Source organism: Pan paniscus, chromosome 17, assembly GCF_029289425.2.
Source record: "Pan paniscus chromosome 17, NHGRI_mPanPan1-v2.0_pri, whole genome shotgun sequence".
Classification (NCBI taxonomy): Eukaryota; Metazoa; Chordata; class Mammalia; order Primates; family Hominidae; genus Pan; species Pan paniscus.
This window is the reverse complement of record NC_073266.2, coordinates 78,915,283-78,931,033: the sequence shown is the minus strand read 5'-3', so window position 1 is coordinate 78,931,033 and position 15,751 is coordinate 78,915,283. Positions and strand designations below refer to the sequence as shown.

At 39.6% G+C, this 15,751-nt stretch overlaps 1 protein-coding gene, 1 non-coding gene and 1 pseudogene across 2 annotated transcripts in view; 1 reads left to right on the top strand and 2 right to left on the bottom strand.

Annotated features, from left to right (window-relative positions):
• The window catches only part of CDH20 (cadherin 20), a 222,093-nt gene that overhangs the window by 149,122 nt on the left and 57,220 nt on the right, over positions 1–15,751 (bottom strand). The window lies entirely within an intron of this gene.
• LOC129394622 (large ribosomal subunit protein eL30-like) lies at positions 1,143–2,814 on the top strand (annotated as a pseudogene).
• Positions 14,783–14,891, bottom strand: LOC112437841 (U6 spliceosomal RNA). Its single transcript, XR_003026342.1, has one exon. It is a non-coding gene; the product is annotated as a U6 spliceosomal RNA (small nuclear RNA).

The window sequence follows — 15,751 nt, the reverse complement described above, 5'->3', positions numbered from 1 at the left end:
CTCCAATCTGTCCAGTCTCACCCCATCTGTCTTGTTTATGGCTGAAGCCTTCATACCTAGAACAGTGCCTGGCACATAATAGGTGCTTGATGCATATTTGTAGAATGAACAAATGAGTGAGATGAGACTGATACACAGGTTAGGGTAGTTAAATAAAGGAGATGCACATTTTATCCTATTACTTATCAACTTGTGGAAGTCTCAACAAACAAGTTTTTAGCAGTCTCTGTATTTAACGAACACATAAAATAATTATATTGAGGAAATAATACATGAAAAATTCACCTTCATACTTGAACAAAAATGGGCCCAAATGCTTGTTTTGAAAAGGAAAATCTGTGATTTTTTTTTTAAACCCACTCAAATATTTTAGGAAAGCTTTCATGTTAATTCTGGATACAGCTGGGGCCATTTGAATTGTAGCATTGACTAATTGGCCAGTGTGAACATCAATTAGTCCTGAATAAAGAGCAGGAGATGAATGCCAAGAAGGAGGAAGTGGAGACTCAGATTGTTCAGCAAATCTACTAGGAATCTGCACATCCTAACAGACAAAGAAGGGACCTTCTGCAAGACCGTTGAGACAGTGGAAGCCTTGAAGTTATGCTGATATTTGAAGGAAGGCTTAACGCAGTGTTTCTCAACCTTAAGCATGTGGCACAGTCCTCTGGAAGGCTTGTTAACACAGGCTGCTGGGCCTCATCCTAGAAGTTTCTGATTCTGTAGGCCTTGGGACCCAAGAATTCGCATTTTAACAAGTTCCCAGATGATAATGCTGACATCGATCCAGGCTCCACACTTTGAGAACCACTGCTTTAAAGCACTGATTGACTAGAAGAACCTGATGGAATTTGTTTATAATGGTTTTTTAAAATTTATTTTATTTAATTATTTAGAGATGGGGTCTTGCTCTGTCACCCAGCCTGGAGTGCAGTGGTGTGATCATAACTCACTGCAGTCTCAAACTCCTGGGCTGAAGCAATCCTCCTGCCTCAGCCCCCTGGAGTAGCTTGGCCTACCCCAGCTAATTTTTAGGGTTTTATTTTTATTTTTATTTTTTAAAGATGGGGGTCTTGGTATATTGCCCAGGCTGGTCTCAGACTCCTGGCCTCAAGCCATCTTTCACTTGGCTTTGCAAAGTGCTGGGATCAAAGGCATGAGCCACCAAACCCAACCCTATATCAGTCTTTTAAGAGTTGACAGTGGCCTTTCTCGCTCCCGGGCCATCTTAGCAGCAGCTCCTGGTTGGGGGCCATCCCGCACCTAAGGCAGAAAGATGGTGGCTGCAAAGAAGACAAAAAAGTCGCTGGAGTTGATCAATTCTAGGCTCTAACTTGTTATAAAAAGTGAGAAGCATGTGCTGGGGTACAAGCAGACTCTGAAGATGATCAGACAAGGCAAAGCAAAATTGGTCATTCTCTGTAACAACTGTCCAACTTTGAAGAAATCAGAAATAGAGTACTATGCAATGTTGGTCAAAACTGGTGTCCATCACTACAGTGGCAATAATATTGAACTGGACGCAGCATGAGGAAAATACTACAGAGTATGCACACTGGCTGTCATTGATCCAGGTGATTCTGACACCATTAGAAGCATGCCAGAAGAGACTGGTGAAAAATAAACCATGCAAAATTTCCCTTTAATAAAATTTGCCAGTGCTTGTTAAAAAAAAAAAAAGTTGACAATTTTTTTTTTAATTAAACAAATGTTCCATTTTTTTAACTGCCAAGGAAAAGGGTCTCTTTTTTCATGCTCCATTTTTAAAGGTCCCATCTCTGTATCTCAGCTCTCATTTATTGAGCATGTACTAGTTATACATATGATTTTATTAATCTTTAAAATTGCTGGGTAAATCCTTATTTTACCCGTCGATTATTATTGTATCTTGGGCGACAGAACCAAGATTTCATACAGCATTTTCAATATCGTGCCTCATATCACGATGTAGAATTTCATTGCTCCCTACAGATCTACTCTGGATTTCTATATGTGGGAGTCTTTAATATGATATTGAAGAAATCGGCTGAAAACTTTCCCTAGGGGTTTTCCTCCTTAACCAGACCTTGTTATATTTTGGTGGGTTAGTGGCCTTTATTCTCAAAACAAATATTTAAAATTCAAGATTCAAAGACAAAATACGCCTATCTGTTTTTAAGTAATAAACCATGTTTTTCTCTGATTAGATGCATTACTCCTCACTCTGGAATCATAGAATTTTCTGTTAGTAGTTTCTTTATTTTTTCAATTGAATTTTATTTTAAGTTCTAGGATACATGTGCAGGACGTGCAGGTTTGTTACATAGGTAAAGGTGTGCCATGGTGGTTTGCTATCAATCCATCATAGGTATTAAGCCTCACATACATTGGCTATTTATCCTGATGCTCTCCTTGCCCCCTACCACTCTGACAGTGTGTTCTTCCCCTCCCTGTGTCCATGTGTTCTCATTCTTCAGCTTCTACTTATAAGTGAGAACATGTGTTGTTTGGTTTTCTGTTCCCACGTTAGTCTGCAGAGGATAATGACTTCCACCTCCATCCATGTCCCTGCAAAGGACATGATCTCATCCCTTTTTATGGCTGCATAGTATTCCATGGTGTATATGTACATTTTCTTTATCCAGTCTGTCATTAATGTGCTATGGTGAATAGTGCTGCAGTGAATATACGTGCGCATGTATCTTTGTAATAGAATGATTTATATTCCTTTGGATATATGCCCACTAATGGGATTGTTGGTTCAAATGGTATTTCTTTACCCGCGAATTATCTAAGCTTCTAGGTAGTGTGATTATTGCCCAGTGGTTCACTTCTAACCAGTGATATAGCTGGTGCTTCCACAGGGCTCTCTGACTCCAGGATTAGGCCTCTTTTTGCTACAGTGCTTCTCAGCCTGAGATAAAACTAATTTTAAGACTATTTGGTAACACCTTGAGGTATTATATGACTGAAGTAGAAATTACTTATCAGCCTGATCTAACATAGAAGGCTGGTTAAGACAAAAGTCCTAATATGAAGTGCTACATCTAGGTGTTTTGTTACCAAAGAAACATGGTAGCCTTGTTTCCCAAGAAGTATTTTAAAGATAACTCTAGCAAAACACTCATTTTCTACATGAGTTTGAGTAATTTGTCTAAGTGGTAAAACCAAACTGACCTTTTTAGCTTAATTGCCTACATGATTCAATGAATTCTCTATCGAGGGATAGTAAGACCAAACACGTTCTCCTCAACATCCCAGAAATGCATGGATCACCTTGAAAATCTCTGAAAAACGAATACAAAGAAGCAAGTGACTGAGTTCATAATTGTTTCCCTTTCTCTAAGCCAAAATTGATGGCCAGGAGGAAGGCATTGAAAGCCAGTACATACTGACACTATTTATAAGATCTTGATATTTTAGACTTGTATTGCACTATTCATCCTGGGATCATAAAAATGGTTGTTAAAATTTATACCATATTAGTCTGATTAACCCTGAGAAGGGTAAAAATAAAGGATTGAGGAGAAATATTTATTTCACAAGGGTTAGGACTTTAATATACAGAAAGCTGCATAAATCTGCAGATGTTCTAATTAGATTCAGCTGAACTGCTTCAGAATTCACGATAACATGGATTTACTCTGCCAACTACTAAGAATAACTTTTCTGGTGTAAAAAAATGTTCAAGTTTCAATATTGAAACATAAAATACCCCAGCCCAGGGGATAGATTCGTTTCACATCAATTTTTTCATTGGCTCAAATTTCTCTAGCTGTTAAGTTGCTCCTTTATCATAAGACTTAAACAGAATTTTCTAAATGGTACCCTAATGGTACTCTTCTCAGGTTATAGTACCTGGAATCCTATTTTCTGTTAATAGTTAAACATTAACCTTAGATCACTGTAATACCATCAGGCAGGTTATTCATATGGTGCTTAATTTACAATCAGGGAGTAGTTTAGGCCATGAGAAAATCTGGTTCATAAAGAGGATGACATTAGGGAATCAAGAGATGTATTTCATGAAGTAGTTTTGCTAGTCAATTTCCTTTTTTTTTCCCCTTGAATATATGATGGTTTTTAAATCTCAGGAAAGTTATTCCTTTGTGCTGGCAGGGGAAATCTATGTTGTCCTACATTTGTAAGTTTTTCAGTAAATCTTATCAGAGAATTTGCTGAGGCCCAAGTTACAGCAGGGTGAAGAATGAGCCTTCCTCTGGCATGAGAATCCTACTGGATCCCCAAAGGCATGGGGATACCTTTAGTGTCTAACTTTGAAAAGTTCCATCAGCACCAGAATGCTTTCCACTTCCACAGAACCTGGGGGTCAGATCCAGCTGCGCCTTCTGATTTATCTGTTTCTAGGTCTGAGAAGTCAAGGTGAGGGAAAATGTCTCTTTGCAGAGGGAGTCAAGGGGAAATGTGAGAGAGGCTGTGACTAGAACCTCATGTTCCATTGCCTGCCCCTTAGACAAACCAACCTTTGGTCAATATTCCCTCAATTATATTTGATAAGCCAACCTATTATCCTTAATTAAAATGTTGGCAGGAAGTATTCATGTGAATTTTTGCCAAGGATTTATTATAATCTCCTTGTTTTATGGTTTCCTATTTTGAATAGTGAAAGAATAATTTCATAAACCCTTCTGAAGGACAGTCTCTTGTAAATGCAAATTTTATCTCTTTCATAATCTTTTTGGATCTCTGTGAATTTGCACGGAACAAAAATACATTGCTCAAGTATGCTGTGTTTTAATTTATTAATAAAAACAAAATAGTTGTGAAAGGCATTTGTAGGAAATTGATTTGAAATAGATGTTACCATGGCATATGCATTAGTCTGCAACATTAGGAACAATGAACATGGAAAATCAACATTACTTATAGACTTACCGGCTACCTGTTACTGTAGAATCTGAAGTCAGGGATATTATAAATATGTAGAGTCATGTCCTAGAATTTACATTTAACCCTTGGTTGTCTAGTATCTAAGTCACTTTATCTTGTTTCCCTGTTATCCTATACATAAATATGTGTGTAAACACACACACACACACACACACACACACACCTGGTCATTGATATAAAAACAACAGCAACAACAACAAAAACGGGTCACTAATGTATAGAACCCAATAGTGCCTGTAACATAACGCAATAAATATGAGTTCCCTCTTCCCATCCTAAATCCCTTTTCTTATTTCTTGGGCATTTTCCTTTCTCTCCTCACTTTTATCAAAGGATAGGTTGGGAATTTAAAAAAGATGGAACTGGAATAAGCTTATTAGAATGCTTTGCAGCACACTGCACAAGGAAATATTGGCAGATGAGTTTGAACATGGGTAAAATAAGTACGAGAATGATTAGTGCCTCTTCTCATTCCAAGATAGTGTCCTCTATTAGCATGGATGCTGGAGATGCAGCTGCACGGAGAGCATAGTTTGATATGCCAGAGGTAGGAGATATTCCAGGGAGGGCCAGCCCTTCAACGCATTAGATCAAATGTTCTCAGCCCGAGGAGGACAATCCCTCAACTCTAAGGTTAAGTCTAAATAGCAGCCACTTCCTCTTTCCCACTAAATACTTATTATGAGTCAGGCCCTTGTCATTTGGGGTTTCAAGCCAATGATAATAATCTTTCAGTTTATATCGAATACCATTGGGACACCAAAGACTGACCAGAGCTCATTCTTTGGTTCTGAATTCCAAGATAGCCTTTATTATATGGTCCAAGATGAATAACTTCCTAACACTATCACTTGATATCTTTACACAAGAACATTTGCCTCCTGTGAATTGAATCCTAGAAATAAAATTGTGCAGGTATTAGGGTGATGCATTTACCTGAATCTGGCAGAAGCACTTTCGACACAGCTAACACAATTATGGAACGAGAGGAGGGTAGAGGTTGTGTTCCCTTTGTCTCTTTTTCAACTACAGAAATTACACTGTGGTAGCAGGATTTCCTTTAAATCTAGGTTTGATAGACATTCCATCTCCCTTTGCTCATTTTCACTTGCACATAATCTCAGTTATGTGACATATTACCAGAGAAGAGAGTCCTGCTTTTGCCTTTAGGTCTTTCGCAAGTTAACTGAAGAAAAGAATGAATTTTCAGATTGACTGTTATCTCACTAATCACATCTGCCCCCAAGTTAAGCAGTATCTACTTTGCCTTGCTCTGTCTAGACCTGACAGTCTAGACAAGAGTTAATGCTCATTAGCAGGCTGGAGAGGCCCCATGGACCTCCTTTGCCAGAGAGTGTGATGTTTTCTTCTTCTGATAGAATTTGGAAAGAGGCTGCGACTACAGGTCAGGGAGGTGGACATGCAACAGGAAGCAGCCCTATTGTCCCCTCACTTGGTAACAGTCTCACAGTACAGCAACACATTCAGCTCCCAGGATAAAAGCAGGTGTTTTGCTTTAATTAAGACCAACAAAGACTTTTCTGTTCTCAATAGGCTTATATTTTTAGACACTAAGGTAAGGAGGAAGAGAACATTATCCTATTCTGTGCATAAAAATAAAGATTCAGCATGAACTGCGTAATTAAGAACTGAAAGGGGGAAATGCAATTCAATTAAAACTGACAGAATAATACACGGAATCAATGGCTTTATTTGGTGCTTAATGATGATACTGTTTTCATTTCATTATACATGAGTCATAACCAGCTTTGCCTTAGTGTAATTGTATTTTTTACAGAGTAAACCAAAGTATGCAATTTGCTGTAGACTCATCAATTAAAAAGAGGCTGATTTAAGATGATCATAAGTTGATCCCTGAGACTGAAAGCAAATTTTTTCCATTCCAATATATTAACTTATTAGAATGATGAGTAATTTTAGGCAGGGGTGGAGAGAGGCATTGGTGGGGGAGGTGAAGATCAGTGAACAAATATTAAAGACTGATTTCCATGAAAAAAAATGGCAGTAGTATGTTTTCCAGTGGGGAAATGATATGGTAATGTATTTTTGATCCAGTGAGCTGAACAAAACATGATGGGATTTCGGGCTGGAGAAGAAATGTATAAAATGAATCATAATATTGACACAAAGCCAAGTGTAACAGGGAGATATCATTTCCATATGTGGCCTTCTAGCTATGTGGATTTTAAAATTGGAACATGAGACCCAAGGAAAGCAGAAAGAAGAGGTTAAATTAGAAGTTAGGCTACTCGAGTACTTTATGGAATTAATGGTGGAATATAGAACATGTTGCTGTGAGGAACATTCACTAAACTTCTCAGACGTCCGGCTCTGTGAGGTACAGACAACTGCTGGTGTTCTATGAACCCCACTGAAAACCCAATGTGAATTAGCAATGAATGACTGTGCAGTCAGGATCGGAGAGGTTGGTCACTGCAAAATGTGTCTGACTTATGTCTTCATTCCATTAGTCATGTTGATAAAAGTTTCATATTTTCCATGCCTTGACTAAACTTCAAATGTACTGTATGAACAGGTAAATGAAGGGACTCTCATTTACCCATGACAACCCTGTGCTCCTCAAAAGCTGATAAGTTTGGGCCAGGGAAATAGTAATTTTCCCTTCATCGTGGGATCAAGGGGCCCACCCTGTCCTCCCTGGCAGACTTGTGCTGGCCACTCAGAATATACTGATATAGGCCAGATCTTCCCACAGTAAATATATCCTTCTAACTCATTTCTATTTGTTAATATTAGCGTAATCTTCTTTCTTACTGGGCCATGCTTCTTTGTGACTGGGCCATGCTGACAATGCCATTGATTCCTGTAGAGTGACCTGGAGTGGACAGAGGAAAAGCAAACCTAACAGAAAAGTATATACTCAGGAGTCTCAATGCCCACAAATGATAACACAAGAAGGCCTGTGCTCTGTAGATAGGGGAGACCATCTTAAATTCGTAATAACTCATCTGTAAGAACCATTTTTATATCTTCTTAAATATCTTATATTTTCCTTTTTTGTTGTTGTTTTTACACATTGAAAATAAGATGTCAATATGCTGATCAGCAGAAAGGTTTTTCAGACACTTCCATAGATTATCCCTTAAATACTTGGCTTATCATTTAATCTTCTAATTATGATCTCCTAATCATAACCAGCTACTTGAGTAAATATGTACATATAGATATATGTATATAAATTAAGAGGACCATAATTAAATTGATACTACTCTTTTCAGGTTCTGGAATTGTTGGCAAATTACATAGTTTTTATAGGATGATTAGAAACAAGAACTATCAATTACAAAGCAGATAAAACTATAAAATTAGAGTAAATAAGACATGTACTATGTATGATTCGTATACTAGTTGTGACAGACAAATAGTGACCCGTTCAGACTCTCATTCATTACAACCTGTAAACAGCACAATGCAATTGCTAGATGGCTACACAGGCTAGGGATGTAGTTAGATGATACAAAGCCATAAGTTATGCTGCCCTTGTTAGGATTCAAGCAAATAGCCTTGATCTTGTTGCAATCTGACTTAGCTAGCAGAGCAAGTGAATCACAGTTGGAAGACTACATTTGTTTGGAGTTGTAGTGTTCATTCATTCTTTTATGAATTCCTACATTCAACAAAAACGTTTTCTGCATCTCTTACGATTAAGGCATTATACTAAGTGCTAAATACTTCTTTTAATAAACACTTTATAGTACTTACTATGTGCCAGGCATTGACTCATTTAATTCTCATAATTACTCTATGAGGTGTGTTTCCCTCATTTTACAGGTGAGGAAACTAAGTCACAGAGGTTGAGTAACTTGCCTAAGGTTACACGGCTAGTAAGTGGCAGAGCTGAGATTAGAACCCAGGCAGGCTGGCTTCAAAGTTTGTGTTCTTAACCACAAGACAGAGGTAGTCTCTGTTCTCCTGGAATTTACAGTCCAGAGGGAATACAGACAATAAACAGGTGAGCAAGAAAGAAACAAAAAATGATGAGCTGTAACAAGCAGGGTAGTGGAGGGTGATGGGTGGCTGCATAGGGTGGTCAGGGAAGTGACATTTACATGGAGGCAGGATTGGTTAAAAGGAGCCAGCCCGGGAGCCCTGAGAGTATCCAGACCCTGGGAAGGCCTTGGATGCTCAAGAAACTCCACAGCGCTGCGGGGCTGCAGCAGGCAGTCATGTGCTTTGTTGCTTCAGGAGTGGGTAGGCCAGGCCAGGAGGACTCCAGGAAAAATGCCTGGAAGAAATTTTATGAGGCAGAGAAAATTATTCTCCTGGATGAGATAAAATATTCCTTCAGTACAGGGAGGTTGGGTGATGATGGGAAATAGATGGAAGGGGAGTAAGGAGGGCAGAGATGTAGGTGGGTTCCAGAGAAAGTCTTAGGGAAGGAGTCAACCCCCAAGAATCCAGAAGATACTGAGGTTGGGCAATCTGTTTCTTATATCCTAGGTTAGATGCCCATGGAAGCAACACCTACCTCTCCCACTAGAGTAACTGGCAGCACGTTATATTTGGGTCTTGGATAGTTTCACAGAGACTCTGGTGCCCCAGTACAGCATAGAAACCAAATAGTTCATGGTCCCCAGGAACATACGTAGTAGCAAGAACAGCCAGGCTTGAAGGGATAAACAGACAGCAATGAGAGATGTCTCAGAGGAGACTGTGTGTGGACAAATTGCAAATGCCCTCAGCAATGTCTTACTACTATGAAGGCTTTCCCTGGCCCCAGGATGTTAGGTCAACCCCAGGAAAAGCAGAGTTGCTGTTTTCTGGGGATTAACTGCCTGCTACCTCTGCAGGATAGAGGCTCAGAATGGAAAGGGAATAATGAAAAAATAAAGTTGGTCTCTTGCACATGTGCATTTATGGACTGAAGTTTCTACCTGCTTCATGTGGAGATATCTTCCAGGTTTGCTAAAAATTCACCTGCAGCGTGTATCCACATCCTGGGTTGATTACAAACTCTAAGATGAAAGCCAAGTCATCTGGAGGCAACATGTGTAACCCTGTGGGAGAGCTGTCTAACAGAAAGGAGCTCCATTCCTAGAAGTCACTGTTGATTCTGGAAATATCAGTGGGCTGTGATGAGGTTGAGTTTGAAAAAGTATAAGAGAATGTTTTAAGCCCTCTGAGCAGATAAAAACTGGTCTTTAAAAAAAAGGATGAACAGGTGAAGGTACCCACAGAGGTTTTCAAAAATTGTTAATTTTTAGTAAATTAAATTATTGATTTCCAGAAGAATACCTAGAAAGGAAGAGTTTGGAAAATGATTTTCATGGCTTCTAACTTGGATGGTGATTTTTCTGAATGAACTAATACTCTTTCAGGAGAGGAAAGGGCAATACTATTAATAGCAGCAGCCGCTAGAGAGAGAGCACTCTTCTGTAGTCTCTCTAAGAAATAGCTATTAAGGTTAAAGTGAATTGAATCCCCTCAATGGTGCTTGTTCCTAATTTACCAAGATGTACCTCTCCACATGGTGTGCGTGCATGAACAAAGACACACACACACACACACACACACACACACTCTGTGAGTGCACAGGAGAGATACTATGCTTGGAGAGAGATTGGGGAACAATCTTCACTTCACTGCAAGGCCGGTGCACAGTCTCAGAGGGAGATGGTTTCTAACACTATCGAAAAAGTAGCTGGGATTACAGGCATGTGCCACCACGCCCAGCTAATTTTTGTATTTTCAGTAGAGACAGGGTTTCACCATGTTGGCCAGGATGGTCGCGATCTCCTGACCTCATGATCTGCCCGCCTCGGCCTCCGAAAGTGCTGGGATTATAGGCATAAGCCACCGCGCCTGGCCAAGGTCATATAATTTTTATATTGAGAGTATTTGAAAATATATCTGTTTTTACTAGTAGACAAATTTATTTCAAAAAAATACAAAGCACATATGACAAAACATTAACATCTGTGATTGGAGTATGGGATCTTTTTAATTTCAGAAGTTGGAGGTAATACAGATTTTGGAGTTGATAAGGCTGGAATGTGACCAGGGGCATCAGTGGTTCAGATGATGTGAAGGAGAAGGTCTTTGGAGGTAAGGAGATCAAAGAACCAATAATCCAGGTTTGGGATGGGTCATCCACACATGTATGGAAGGCATCGACAAAGAAGACGGTCATTAAGGTGCAGATGAAGATGACTCAGTCCTAAAAACTCACATAATAATAGCTAATATTTATTCAGTGCTTATCAAGTACCAGGCACTGCACTATGAATTTTATATATTATTGTTACATTCATTTTATAGATGAGAACAGTGAGGGTTACAAAGGCTTGTAAACTTTGCCAAGCACCACTGCTAGTGAGTGTCAAGTCTGTTAGTTCTCAGACCCAGACAGCCTGGCCCCAGAGCCTGCATTCTTTACCACTTTTCTCTCAGTATCTGTGAATGATGTAACTATGGCCAGGGGACAGAGAGCAGAGGGTACAGTGTGAACCTTAAAGAAGTGGGAGGTTTTGCAAGGGGAAGAGGAAGAAGTGGTCTTGAACAACTCAAAGTCTTGGCCTTGAGGCATGAGGAGTGTGAATGACCAACAGTCTCCACTGAAGGTAGCTGCAGATTCTAGACAGTGGTTTCTTCTAGGGGAACACAGGTTCCTCTTCGGGCAAGGAGGAGGAAGGACCATTCTAAGAAAAGGTGGAGAATATTGAAATACCCCAAGGCCAAGCAGGAGGGTGGATGGAGAGAGACAGGGTGAGGGAGGTAGCCAGATGCAGAGATTACATGAGGTTGAAGATACTGGTGACAGCTGCCAGGTGGGCTCGGCCCTCTGGCAGCGACATTGGTAAACACCATGGAGGCCCTGAGGAGTTCGTTGCTGTACCTCTATTGACGCAGCAAGTGGTAAAGCAGTGAGCATATTCCTTCCTAGAGCTGCAGTAACAAAGTACCACAGATGGAGTGGCTTAAACAACAATAATCTATTATCTCACAGTTCTGGAGGTTGGAATTCCAAGATCAAGGTGTTTGCAGGGTTGGTTCCTTCTGAGGGATGTTCCAAGCCTCTCCTTTGGCTTCTGGACATTTGCTGGTGATCACTGGCATGCCTTGGGGTGTAGAAGCCTCACCCCAATCATTGCCTTCATCCTCGCGTGACATTCTTCCTGTGTGTGTGTCTGTGCACAAGTTTCCCATTTTTATATGGACCCCAGTCATACTGGATTAGGGCCCACCCTAATGACCTCATCTTAACAACTAATTACATCTGTAAGAACCCTATTTCCAAATAAAGTTGTGTTCTGAGGTCTTGCAGGGTAGAACCTCAACAATGGAATTTTGGGGAGACATTCCAGACTATATAACCGTGGTGTTAGGGGCTCTGCTCACTCCTGGCCACTCGCATTTGATTGGGAATCTGTTCTGAGCACCTGAGCATTCAAGGTACTTTCTGGGTATAGCAGGGAACATACAAATGAATGAAACAAAATCCCTGGCTTCCAGGGCCTGAACTTGGGGTAGGTAGAGAGAGTGGGTAAAGTATGACAAACTCAGATGCCTAAAACACAAGTCAGATCTGATTAATGCTGTAAGTGAGACGCCATCAGATTATTACGTAAATTAAAAAATTAATGAGAAGGAGAGTGGGGCTTTGGACCTAATTTGGTTTATTTTTAAATTTTGCAGGTAAGGAATCTTAGTTCTAGAAATGTTAAATGGCCTGCTGCAGGTCTGCCAACTGGAAATATGCTCTTTCAGTTACCCTATGTATATAAACACACATCCAGCCCCATTTTCTATTATGTCAAACGTCTTTGAGATGTATTATTTTAAAAATTATTTTTATATAACTGGTCAGGAAAATGATTACCTAAACTTATGAACGTGAAATAGCAAATAATGTTTAAAAGAAGTCAGAGACATTTCTATGACAGTGACTGAGCTGTTGACTAAATATTGAGTATAAATCTTCAACCACCCACTATCCACAGGTGCCAATCTGCCTACAGCTATACACAATTTATATAATTTGTATTTGATGCCAAAATACACTGTAAGTTTCTTGCGTCCTTAAAAAATAAAACCATTAGCCACCTTGAACCACTGCAGTCTTCTTTTTCAAATATCCTTCACCTTCTTAAGTGAGGTAAGAGTAGCCTACCTGGGAGAAACAGCTGGGCTCTATGCAAAGGCCTGGATTCTTCACTGCACTGACAGATAAACATTGACAATTCCAAATTTTAAAAATACAGTGTTGAGTTAGGAGCCACTTGATAACTGTGGGAAGCAAAATGTCTGTTCTGAGTTTCCTAGGTGGGTATGGCTGGATTTGGCAGGCACTGTGAAGTGTGGTGTGGAAAGCCTAGGAAAAGAGAAAGAAGATGAAGGGGTAGTTGATCTTCCCCTTTTCTGGTTTATAGTGAAATTTTTCAAGAAAGTGAGACTATCTTTGGAACATGGCAACAGAGAGTAAGAAGAAGAAATCTGGAATCAATTCAACATTGAATTTCTGATTTACAGTTTACAAATGGAAAATAAAACTGGCCTTATTATGGGCAACATTTAGGAAATAAGGCCACTAGGTTCAAGAGGGTCTGGTTCTCAGCATCAGAATTCCAGAGTTTGCTGTAAATTTGACTTGGGCAGTGATCCTGCCACTGGGGATGAGACTGCCCTCTTGTTTCTGGAAGTGAGGTGCAACAGCCAGACAGTGCACCACTGAGTCTCTGATTTGGGAAGGACAAATATACTAGGAAAAAAATACCTTGCTGCTTTCATGGTTCAAAATTTGTGATGAATTATCCACCTTGTTTTTTTTACCATAGTAATTAAAAAGTTCTTATAGCTCTTCATCTATTTCTTACCAATTGTCAAGTAATAGAATAGCAAATCCTTATTCTAGCCTTTCCTTCGTTCACTCAAGATGCTTCAGTGTCTGATCATGTCAGTCTCTAAAATGTGTTTAATATGTAGCAGAGATATAATGATGGGGAAAAGAGACATGGTCCTTGTGCTCAGCATGGAGAGGGAGATGGATAGTCATGATATAATCTAGAAATACGTAATTCCAAGCTGTAACAGGTGACTGAGGAAGAAGGAAGACAGCTGTGAGACTACAGCCTGTCCTCTGTATCCACGGGGATTGGTTCCAGGACTCCCTGTGGATACCTCAACCCCTCAAGTCCTTTACAGCCAGCCTGTATCCACAGCTTCTGCATCTGCAGATACCGATTGTATATAAAAGGGAGCTGATTTAGAGTGGGTAAACAGGGAAGACTTTCCTGAGGACATGACATCTGTGCTGCGTGCATAAAGGTCTAGAGGCATTAATGGGCACAATGTGGAGATGGGAGGTGGAGTGTGAGCAAGAAGGTTCCACACAGAGAACAAGTGCAAAGGAGCAAGGTTGGAGTAGGGGGTGGGGTGGGGTGGGAACAGAACTGAAAAGGTCACTAGAGCAAGTGGGAGAGAGAGGCAAGAGAGGGGGCTGGAGGTGTGAGCAGATCAGGCAAGGGCAGTAATCTTTCTGAGCAATGGTAAGTTATTACAATTTTTAAGTGAGGGGCAAAAGATTCAGCTAGCATTGTAGGACTTTCCCCACAGCTGCAGTGTGGAAGATCAACAGGAGGTAGGCATGAGAGGAGGCTGGAGGACCAGGAGAGAGAGGATGTTGCAGAGTAATGAAGGAGATGGAGGAAGGGGATTGGGTCAAGGAATATTGAGGTAGAATAGTTTTAGAATCTGCTTTTTCTACTTGACATATTGTGAATCTCTGTCTTTTTATTTTTTAAAAAATTTTTGCCTGATTTCATTTTTATTGGATTATTATGTTTTCTTTTTCATTTGTATTTTTTTTTTCATTTTAAGTTCCAGGATACATGTACAGGATGTGCAGGTTTGTAAAAATATGGAATGCTTCACGAATTTGCGTGTCATCTTTGCGCAGGGGCCATGCTAATCTTCTCTGTATCATTCCAATTTTAGTATATATGTGCTGCTGAAGCGAGCACTGTGGTCTGTCTCTACATTTCAAAAATGTTGATCTCCATAATCAGGTCTCTATGATAGTTCCTTGTATGGATCAATTATTACATATTCAATAATCTCCTACCGATGGACTTTTTTTCAATTACAAATGACTCTGCAAATTGTATTATGTATTAATTGTCTGATTGTTCTCTTAATGGATATTTTATATTAGTTGCCAAACCAACTCTCAGAAACATACTAGTTTATTCTCTCACTAATAGTGCATAAGACTTCCATTGTCTATCCCCTTTCAAACCCTAGTGTATTGTCAATCTTTTTAATTTTAGCTGGCTAATAGGTAAACAAAATTCAGTATTTTAACTTGCATTCTTCTGATTACTCATGAGACTGGCCATCTTTTCATGTGTTTACTGACCATTTGTATTTATTATTTTGTAGATTATCTATTTCTTTTGCCTATTTATATCTCAGGATTTTCTTTTCCCTGTTGATGAAACATAACTTTTTTGTAACCCTTTGTCATATGTACATAGCAAAAGTGTTTGCTAGATTTTTGTTCGCCTTTTAATCTTGTTGACAGGGTTTCCTATTCTACTTTGTTCTGCTTTTACCATATGTATATTTTTTTCACTTCTAAGTAGAGTCTGTCATCTGTCAGTGGTTTTCTTTATGGTTGTAGTTTTGTTGATATATTCAAAAGGCCTTTCTCACTCCAAGCCTAGAAAAAGGTTTTCCAATGCTATATTTTCTATTATGAATGTATTTGGAATTCAGTGTGAGGAGTAAGGGAGGGATACTTATTTATTTAGCAAGCACCTAGGCAATTGTCTTGAATAACCACTATTTCCTTCCCTAACCTAGGCAACTGTCTTGAATGACC